The sequence below is a fragment of the Lupinus angustifolius genome, chromosome LG01 (assembly GCF_001865875.1).
Source record: "Lupinus angustifolius cultivar Tanjil chromosome LG01, LupAngTanjil_v1.0, whole genome shotgun sequence".
Taxonomy (NCBI): domain Eukaryota; kingdom Viridiplantae; phylum Streptophyta; class Magnoliopsida; order Fabales; family Fabaceae; genus Lupinus; species Lupinus angustifolius.
This window is the reverse complement of record NC_032009.1, coordinates 31225534-31236909: the sequence shown is the minus strand read 5'-3', so window position 1 is coordinate 31236909 and position 11376 is coordinate 31225534.

Below are 11376 nucleotides of genomic sequence, written 5' to 3'. Positions count from 1 at the left end.
TTCCTTTGGTAATGAATCATAACTCTTGAGGTTTTGTTATTAATGCATTTTCGGTTTCTTTATTGTTGATTTCTTCTATCTTATTTCTGAATATAGTTTGCTTAGTTCCATTGCTTAGAAACTGGTTGGTTGAGTTTATCTTCACTTAGTTTGATTTACTCTCTCTAGTGCATGAATGCTTAGTTCGTGTGAATTTGTTAATCGTTTCATACTTTTACTGATTTCGTTTTGTTTGATGTTTAGGTTCTGGAAATTTGAATTGATTATCGCTTAGTTAATTGATTCTCAACAAATTCGGAAGTTAATGGTTGGAATCTGAAAATAATCTTTTGAAACCGAGGATTGAGTTGTGAACAAACGAATCAAAGGGATTTAGCCGTTTTATTATATTGCTTTACTACTGTTTCTGAATTTGATTTATGTTCATACTATCCAACAACAAACCCCCCTTGTGTGTGTGTGAGTGTAAGGTGTTTGAAACTTTGCTTGAAAGATAATCCTTGGGAAACGACCTAGGAGTCACTTCCTAGTACTGCAGTTTTAATTGTTATATTATTTGTATCGGGTACGGCCACGATCATAAATACAATGAAATTGTAATATAATTTTACACTCATCAAATCCCTTCAAGCTTATCTTTTGCTTGTCCTCAAATAAGTATTATGTCTAACTTTCACAATCATGCATGAATGATGATATAGAAATCATGACCGAAAATAACAAGTAATCTCATGTTAGTTTTGAAACAATCCAAAATCCATTGGAACTTTCAAAATCTTGCATGAATGCATGTTTAACTCAAGTTTCTCACATTTGGTTCATTCAGCAAATCAGAACCCTTATTGTGTTTGGCCCAAGTTTCTCAAATTTAATTCACAATTGTCAAATCTAATGTCTTTCATGTTATTACTTTATCAAAAGTTTTTTCTTCAATAGGATCACATATCAACAATCATCATTCATGTATACTTTTTCATTTAAAGCAGACAGACAACACATAGAACAAAACAAAAGATAGATGAGATATGAAACATATGCTAATGCATAATAATATGAATATTTAACCTAAAAAAATCAAAATCTATGTGGTATGCCATGAATGAACTATCTAAATGCAAAACCCCTCAAGCATAGAAATTTACATTATCTCCAATATAAAAATCGAAACTATAAGAGAAAGAAAAAGAAAACACACGGGTTAAGTAGGAAGTGACATTAACTCATATGTCAATTAGAAGTGGTTGACTTTATTGGGTGTTGTGGAAGTACCTGCAAAAGAATAGAAAAATGTCTCAAATGGCCCATATGTCCTAGATTGACTATATGCAAAGACCCTACTTGAATGGGGCAACTAATTAGCACTATAGTGTTAGCACTTTTTCATGTATTTTTTTTTGTTGCTTTTTTTAGAGTTTCTGATTTTTTTCGCCGACACTATATACATCTCCTACAATGGCTCCTGAGAGCCGACACTAAAACACTAAAATTAATTAATTAAAAAATGTATCTTCAACGTGGGTTGCCTCCCACGAAGCGCTCATTTAAAGTCATTAGCTTGACGATTGATACTTGCACATCACGTATGATCCCATGAACTCATACCCGATGGTGGATGGAGTATTTTTACTTTCATTTTAGGTGCTTTGCCTTTCTCCTGATTATCAGATTTAGGTGTGATCCTTCAGCTCTCCTCATGTGGGTTGCAAATGAGTGTTGAGCCTACATTTATAGATTCACTACCTTCAGCCACTTCCTCATCAAAATTTGAAGTGTCATCTTCCAGCATGCTTCTCTCCAAGATATTCTCATATTTCACTTTCGGCACTTCTTCTTTCACTACGTGGTTTAGCATATCAACCCCGCGATATGAGTCATCAAGAGAAGATTGTTTAATAGATTTAGCAATATCAAATTCAACTTTTTCATCCCCTATGCTTAGAGAAAGTTTTCCATTTTTAACACTAATTATAGCACCAGAGGTATCTAAAAATGGTTTACCTAGTATGATTGGAATTTGCGCATCTTCTTCCATTATTACAAAATCCATTGGAATGTAAAATTTCCCAACTTTGATAGGAACATCCTCCAAGATGCCTATATGGAATTTGACTGGCCTATTCGCTAATTGAAGAGATATAATAGTGGGTTTTAGTTCATTCACGTCCAATTTTTAACATATGGATTAGGGCATGAGGGTCACACTTGCATCTAAGTCACATAAAAGCACGGTCAAAGTTAGTATTACCAATTTAGTAAGGGATAGAGAAACTATCAGGATTTTTTAGTTTTGGAGGCAATTTATTTTGAATTAAAGCGTTGTACTCCTTAGTTAAAGCAATTGTTTCATAATCCTCTAGTATTATTTTTTTAGATAGAATATCTTTAAGAAATTTCATATACGCATGCATCTCTTGCATTGCCTTAGTGAAGGGCAATTCAATATGTAATTTCTTAACATCTCAACACTACCAAATAAAGAAGAGAAAAAATATATTGAATTTTATATTATTATTGTATCATCTATCATTCATATTTATTTAATTATCATTTATAAGTAATTCAAAATAATGACCAATAATATATCAATTCCTTATAAATTTTTACACTAGAAATATATAGATATTAGAGGTAATAAACAACTAAAAATAAATGTGGAGTGGCACCAATGATCTGAGTTTCTTTTGAAGGACAATTTGCATTAATGAGGCGACACAAACTGTAAGGTTGCATTTAAGAGACTTGCAGTTTCGCTGGGAAAGTAGTTGTTTTTAACATTCAATTCCTTGGTGTTTTCTTTTCTAATCATCCTTTTAAGAACGTTGTTATTTTCTTGTTATACTATTCTCAATTCCTCTCATCACTTTCTAGTTAGAATAAAATTGATAAAAATAATAAATATTATCTTAAGTAAATAAGAACAACTTTTTATGATAAGGAGAAGTTATAAAGAAACAAAGGTGGTAGTAATAAGGAGAAAAGTTTATTGCCCTTGTGAATCTACCCAAGTCTTGCCAGATTAATCCACTCCTTGTGATGTTTAGATAAGAATGGTTTACATAAAATAAAAAAATATGTACAAATTTGTTTTGGTTGAATGATAAAGTTATATAAAAAAAAATCGGTACTAACTTAATCTAAGGGGTTTTTATACTAGGAAATATCTCTTGTGATTAGGAAGGGTTATTATTTGAGAAAACAATATACACTCTATCATTTATTATTCATTTTTAATCATCATTGATATTTCAAATAAAATAAAATAAATAAATGATGGATAATATATTAATTGTATAGAAATCTTTATAATCTTAATGCATAGACCATATTATTTTACCGATTAAGTGACTCATGTCATGTGCTCTGGTGTACGATGTAGGTGCAATTATGTCTAGTTAATTAATAGATACAATACTAATAAAAAAGGTAGACTCGAGAGTTATGGCTTTGACATGTTTGAGACCAGTTTTTTGTTTTTTGTACTACCAAAAGTATATCTTTATCTTTTGGATAAGAAATTAATCCATTTCAGGGTGTGATTATTCTTCCTAACAAGTGTTGCTCTAAGAATCAAAATTTGACCTTTTGGTCATCTTAGAGATCTAGCAAAGTTTTACACCACTAGATCAACCTCTTGGTTAAGAAAAGACTCTTAATCAATGAGTTAAAAGGATGTATTTCTTTTTAACTTATTAGTTAAGGGTCTTTTTGTAAGTTGATTTTTGGACCGGAAATGAGATAATTAAAAAGTTTAGAATCCAAAAAAATACATTTATAAAATAACTTTTAAGCTTTTCATTTTCCTTATTCCCCGAAAAAATAAACTCTCAAAGGCTACCTCAATTATTTAGTTAGGACCACCATGGATCCCTGTTATGGATTTCATGAAATGAATTTTGTGGATTCTGTATATTAGATTATTCTTTCATTATTAGCCTCTTATATTTTTCGACCTTAATAGTTTCGTTCTCAAAAAATTTAAAACCCAAAACGATTCCTAATTTTTTAAATATATGTCAAATTAGTCTTTTAGAATTTTACAATACTCGATAGAAACTAATTTCATTCTAAAAATGATTGATTTGACCAACATTTAAAATTTAAGGATCATTTTAGATTTTTCAAATTTTTGAGTGATCAAACTAGTAAGTATGAAAAACATGTGTGAAAATATGTATTTACTCTATCTCTTAATTAATTGGTCTTGAGATGTTTCAATTCTCCTTGGCTAGAAAAGAGTCTTTCCGGTGGTGTGACATACATCTGTAGAGATATGAGAACTATAGATTTTTTAGAGTATGGAATGAAAATATAAAGTCTTGATTGGTAGATGAAACACTTGAATAACATTTATAAATAAGATATGTTCTACTTGGGATGTGCTCCAAAGAGTATAAGGATTTTACGGTAAGAGATGACACATGTCACATTACCACCTCACGTGCCTAACATAGGTCGTTTGGGTGAATATCTGTTATCCTATAAAAGTATACTGTTTCATGTATCATTATTTATGATTGGTCAAAAAAATACTTAATTATTTTTTTTTTAAGTTAAATGCATTTTTTATAATCAATCACAAGCAGTGCAATATGAACCATATGGAGTGACATATTTTATGTTACAGCCGATTCACTCCCTTGATGCTTGCGCTTCATTTAACAAATTGTTTTTCTTATAATAGATGCAATTTGAACAATTGTTTGTCTGGCCATTATATTTGTAAGTGTAATTTTAGAATGGTTCACATAGTCTAGTGAGTGTTCAATTTTAATAGTACCACAAAGATATCTTAGAGATAATAAACTAATATGTAACTTATTTAATAAATTTTCAAGTACTATAAATTATTTTTTAATTTGTCTCTAACCCCATGAGTACCAGATCATATCTTTTTAAGACAATTAGATGACCATTTTATGAACTGTAGAATTTTCTAATAATTCATCATTCGAATAAACTATAGTAGTGTCGTTATGGAGGATGGGTGGTGTGTCATTCATTGTGAGGTTGCATGGCCTCCTTAAATGCTCTTGTTGGACTTTTATCCACACAACATTTAATATAAGATGCACTGAAATTGACTTTCACGTCGGGTAGTCGTTGAACATAGGACCCATTAGGAATTGAGATCTTCTCTAATAATTGATTATTCGGTATTAAAATGTGAAAACAAGAAAATATTTATAAATTTTAAAATTAATTAATTAAAACATAAATGAAGATTTGAATCCTTAAAAAAATTGGTATTTCATGTTATTATCTCTAATCAGTAATTAAACTTTTTTTAGTATCAAAAGAATATCATAAATCCAATAGTATGGACTCTTTAGGGAGGCCCTTAAATGATCTATAATGAGTGTAAATACTAGCAAAATGATTCCTAAAAATGAAGACATTACAAAAATTATTTACTCTAACGTATAGAAATTGTTTCTCTCCTAAACAATATTTTGGAGTTGTCTACACTTTAATTTTCCTAGTGGGTTGTAAACAACAACTAGCCCGATACCTCATGCTAGGAGTATTTTTCTTATACTTGGATCAACCTAACTAAATTTTTACTTAAATTTTATATGGGAGTTATGAGAAAAAGTGAAGAAGAGAGATCAACCGATTAGAAAGGGGAAGGAAGAGAAGGGAAGAGGAAGGAAATCCCCCTTATTTGGAAGTATAAAATTTTAGAAGAGGGGTAAACTAATGATAATGTCAGAATATTTTTTTATTTTTCATTTAAAAATATAATTAATAATGAGAAATGTACAATAACGTATAATTATATAATATTACTAAAAATATTTAGTTATTTTGACATTTTATTTCCAAAAAAATCTCAAATGAAATAACTTAAAAAATAGGTATATGAGGGTTTTAGAGAGTTTGAGAAACCCTCCAAAATCTTTCTCTCTCCTTCATCCAACTTCCAAATAAGAGAAGACTTTCCAAAATCATTCATTTCTTCCCCTCCAAAACTTATTCCCACACAGAACCTAAATCTCTTGCATATTATTATAGCCTTAACGCCCTAAAATTTCATTTCAAAAAATTACTAAGACGTATAACAGATTAAATTTCTATGCATAGGAGACATATACAGTGCATTATTTAATGTTAAAGTTTAACCGGAAGAGGTCAATATAAGTAGAATATCCATGTACTCCTGTACTAGTATGATTTTGTCAATGTAAACCATCTTTCACATTTCTTTTGTACTACCAAGAATTTACTCTCATTCTATAAGGTAAGAAATTAATCATTTTCGAGATGTATAGTTATATCTTTTAACATATGTCATTATTAGGAATCGAATCATTAACCTTTTCGTTTTTCTGAGGATCTAACGAGATCTTTCACTACTAAACCAACTTATTAGTGGTAAACAATCTTTCACTTTATAGACTCTTCATAGTCCTTATACAATTTCTTATTGGCATAGTATGTCTCAACGTATTATGTTTAATTTTGGTTATAATATGCCCAATAGATGTATTTTAAATGCGGGATATAAGACAGAATGAATATTCAAATGACTATTACCATAAATTTTCAATTGAAACTACCCTTTGAACTTATAATTAGAGTATTGGGTTTGTTTTAATCATTCACTTCAATTGTTTCCTAAATTACTTTTACTCTATCCTTTATTCTCATTTTTTGGTTCTTTTTTCTTCCTTTCTTGCACTTTGTACATTTTTTATTTCTTTTCATAGATTTTTTTGTTTTGTCATTTTTGGAAGAGAAAAGAGGAATTTTTACCTTTTGTAATTTTCCTTTCTAAAATGTTATTTTCCCTTTGTGGGATACCAAACAAAATTTCTAATTCAATTATTTGGAAAAATGAATTTATTCAGAGTATTGAAGGTCAAACAATATCTTAAGTGTCTTAATCACTTTCAAGTATATAACATTCATCTTAATCATAATCCAAATTATCATCTTCATCCCATCCTCATCGGTGTATAGTTCAAACTCCTCTAGACTCAAAATACAAAATATATAATATAAGAAAGTTTTCATTCACGAAAGAGATTATTGATTTTTATTGATGTATAGTTCAAACTCCACTAGACTCAAAAGAAACTTATTCAATTCTCATACACTCTATATATTTATTAAATATTTTTTAATCTTAATCATCCATATAAGGTTGTATAGCCAATATTTATTGTTTTCACAATTTTATATGAGTTCTCACTTAAATCATTATATATATATATATATATATAGTGAAAATATCATTTCTCAATCAAATAGTAACTTCAAAAGTTTGTATTCATTTAAAGACCTAATTATTACTTAAGACAAATAATTCATTTTATCTAAATGCTTCAAAAATTTATAATTTTAGAATTGTCCATCAAAAAGTACTTTATAAAAGTTGTCTATTATTCCAACTATTTAACAACATTAAAGTTTGTATGAAACAAATATAATAACAATTATATATTATCTCCAAATGGGGTCACAGATCACTTTGAAAAAAGTGTTGTCAGATAAAATAAAGTTGAGTTATTCGTATAAATGAAGAGTGTAATATCTATATCGTGATAATGTAAAAATTTATATGCAGTAAGTGTATTATTTATCATTCATTTGAATTATTTTTTTTAAAAACTTAATAATGATTAAAAATAAATATTGAATTATACAATAATAATATAAAAAACTCTTATATTGTCAATCTATATATTTTTTTTTTCTCATAAATCATTACCTTAAAAGCAATTTTCTGAAAATCAGTAGTGCAATATGCTTATATGATCACTCCCAAGGTTATTAACATGACAGACTCTCAAAATTGTACAATAAAGCTAGATCAAGATCGATACTGTTAAGAATGTCTCACTTTTACTTACACCTTTCCCTGTCCATTAACACCCTTAAAATGTTGATGGCAACAACTCTGAAAAATCTGTATTAATCTTCTATAATAAAAGTTGATATGTGGTTGGATAAGGAGTGTGATTCAGTTGTAATTAATAGTTCCAACCTACAAAACACGTTACTGCTCAATTATTTGCAAACCCAATGAATGGTATCTAAATTAAATCCATTACGAAAGAAAAGTTCTCAACAAAATAATATAGGGAATCAACTACTTTCTTTCTCCCATAAATATACTACAGATTATATTATTTTTAGGACGTTTTTTATTATTTGTATGAGATGGGAGAGTATAATAGACAATTGAGCTTGCATTTATCTCCTTTTTGTAAATAGAAACAATTTTTTTATTATTTGTATCACTAATTGAGCTTGCATTTATCTCCTTTTTATAAATAGAAACAATTCTTTTATTATTTGTATCACCAATTGAGCTTGCATTTATCTCCTTTTTATAAATAGAAACAAATTTTTTAATAGCAACACGTTGAGATTCAATTATTATTTTATAAAAAAGTCAGTTTTGTTTGTATTACTAAGGATTAAATTAATTCTAATTAATGGTTCATGTTCTTGGAAGTTACTAGTTTGAATGAAAGTGACTAATGTGATGATGGTTGGTAATTGATAGATCAAACTAGTGGGGGTGTTGTCAACTCCATCCCCTCTCACTTCATGGGTAGTTTACGTGAAAGTGGAGGAGTTACTTTCTCCAATAACTTCTCCTAAACTCTTCTATAAATAGAGGAACTCATGCATTGAAAAAACATCATATTCCATCAATACTTTGTTATCTCATGAATAAAAATAGAAAGTGAGAATTATAGAAGCACCAGTGGTTGATAAAGAAAATATAGTGTCATATAGAGAAGAAAGGAAATTGAGTTTCTAATCATCAAGGAATGCGTAAAGGGGAGGCGGAGAGGTGAGAACAAAGACAACCAGAAAGGCAACTAGAAAGTGCATAACGGGAAAGGCATAAAGTATATGAGATGAGTGGATGTGGCTTTCATAGTAATGGCTTCAGAAGTGCATGATTTTCTAAACTTTCTCAAAAGGGAAATTTTTACAAATGTGCCACATTTATTGAACTGGGACAATTAATAAGTAATAATAGGTTGTGCCTCACTATTTGGTTTAATTGTTTTTACAATTAAAAATCATGTTCTCATAAAGAAAATATATTGTGTTTATTTATTATGATGCATATTTTGATCAGGTGAATCATTGCATTTAATTAAAATTATGATGTTGTAAGGGTAATTAACTGGGTTTGTTCATTAAATATAATACATATTTTGATCACCTAAAGGTGGCATGTATTTAATGACATTACAAGTTTTTAAACATGCTTGTTTGTGCTTGTTTATCCAAAGATAACATGCATGTTTAAAGAGTATGATTAATTACTCATTAAGGAATAATATTTGGCATCATTAATAAAAGTTTAATGCATTTAAATTTTATCCAAAGATAAATTAAGTGCATGAATAAAAGTTTAGTTTGAATCCATAATGATTTATTCAAAGCATTAAAGTGTGAATATGTCTTATTTCAGCTTCATTCAATGCATTCGTCTTAGGCAACAAATGTGTCAAGTTCAACGGACTGAACTATGTTGATTGGTCCGAACAGATCCAATTCTCACTAGGTGTTATGGAATTGGACGCAACCATCATTATGGATAATTGTACCAACCATAATTGAGACCAGCTCGGAGGCAAACAAGACTCTTATGAGGCTTGGGAGCGGTCAAACAAGTTGAGTATTAGCTTGATGAAAATGTCAAGCTCTGACAATGTCAAGTCGTCTATGCTAAGACGAATATTGCAAGGGAATTTATGAGAATGATCAAGGAGTACTCTCAATCAGACAATACTGATAAGTCTGTCGTGGGAATTCTCATGACAAAGCTAACGACCAAGAAGTTTGACTGGTTGCAGCCCATTCATGATCATGAAACTAGCATGGCAAATCTGATTGCGAAAATGAAAGGCATGGGGATGGAGGTGACAGAAGCATTCTTGGTACAGTTTATCATTAACTCCCTTAATGTTGAGTTTGGCCAATTCCAGGTGAACTATAACACCATAAAGGAGGAATGAAATTTTGAGGAAGTAAATGCCATGTTCGTTTAGGAGGAGGGAAGGTTAAAGAAAATTAAGAATGACTCCATTACTTGTCCACTTCAGGAGCCAGGTAGCACTATAAGATTCAAGCCAAGCAATAGAAACAAAGGAAAGGGGGAGAAAAAAATTCCCATTAAAGAAGGAAAATTCCATAAAGAAATGAAGTGCTTCTTTTGTAAGAAGAATTGGCACTATAAGAAGGATTGTCCTAAAAGGAATAAATGGTTCAAAAAGAAAGGTAAACATTTTGTTTTCATTATAGATGAATCATTTCTAATTGAGGTTTCTAATAATATTTTGTGGTTAGACTTTGGTGCAACAACTCATATCTCACATATTGTGCAAGGATTCCTTTCAATATGAACCCAGGAAACTGAGAAGTTTCTTTACATGGAGAATAGAATGAAGGCGCGAGTTCATGGAATTGGGACATACAAATTGATCCTAGATAATGGAAACTATTTAGATCTAGAAAAGTGTATTTATGTTTCTGAATGTTCCAGGAACTTGATTTATGTTGCTAGGCTGGATCTTATAGGTTTTAATTTTAAGATTGAGCATTCTAGTTCTAAATTATGTAAACATTCGTACTATTTCGATTTTGGTACATTAATGAATGGTTTATATTGCTTCAATCTTGATTTTAAATATAAGAAATCTTTATTCAATGTTGAACTTGATGTTGGTAGCAAACTTAAAGATTTTGATAAGAATTATGCTTACTTGTGACATCAAAGATTAGGTCATATATCTAAAGAAAGGATAATGAGGTTAACAAAAAGTGAGATTTTGCCTCTTTTGGATATTGGCGATTGGGATGTAAGTTTAGATTGTATTAAAGGAAAACAAACTAAACACATATCAAAGAACCCAACCACAAGAAGTAGCAAACCTCTTGAATTGATACATACAGATATTTTTGGTCTTTTTGATGTTCCATCTTGGGGTGGTAAAAGTATTTCATCACTTTTATGGACGATTACTCACGTTATTGTTACCTATATTTGTTACAGGAAAAATCTCAATCATTGGATGGCCTAAAAGTATACGTTGACGAGGTTGAAAGGCAGCTTGAAAAGAATGTTAAGGTTGTGAGGTCTGATAGAGGTGGTGAATATTATGGAAAGTATAATGAGAATGGACGATATCCAGAATCATTTGCAAAGTTTCTCGAAAGTCTAGGCATATGTGTTCAATACACTAAGCCTTACACATCACAACAAAATGGTGTGGCTGAAAGGCGGAATCATGCTCTAATGGAAATGGTTAGGTCAATATTGAGTCATTGTGATGTAACTTTATCGTTATGGATGTACGCACTAAGGACCACTGCGTATATGCCAAATAGGGTTCCAAGTAAGGCAGT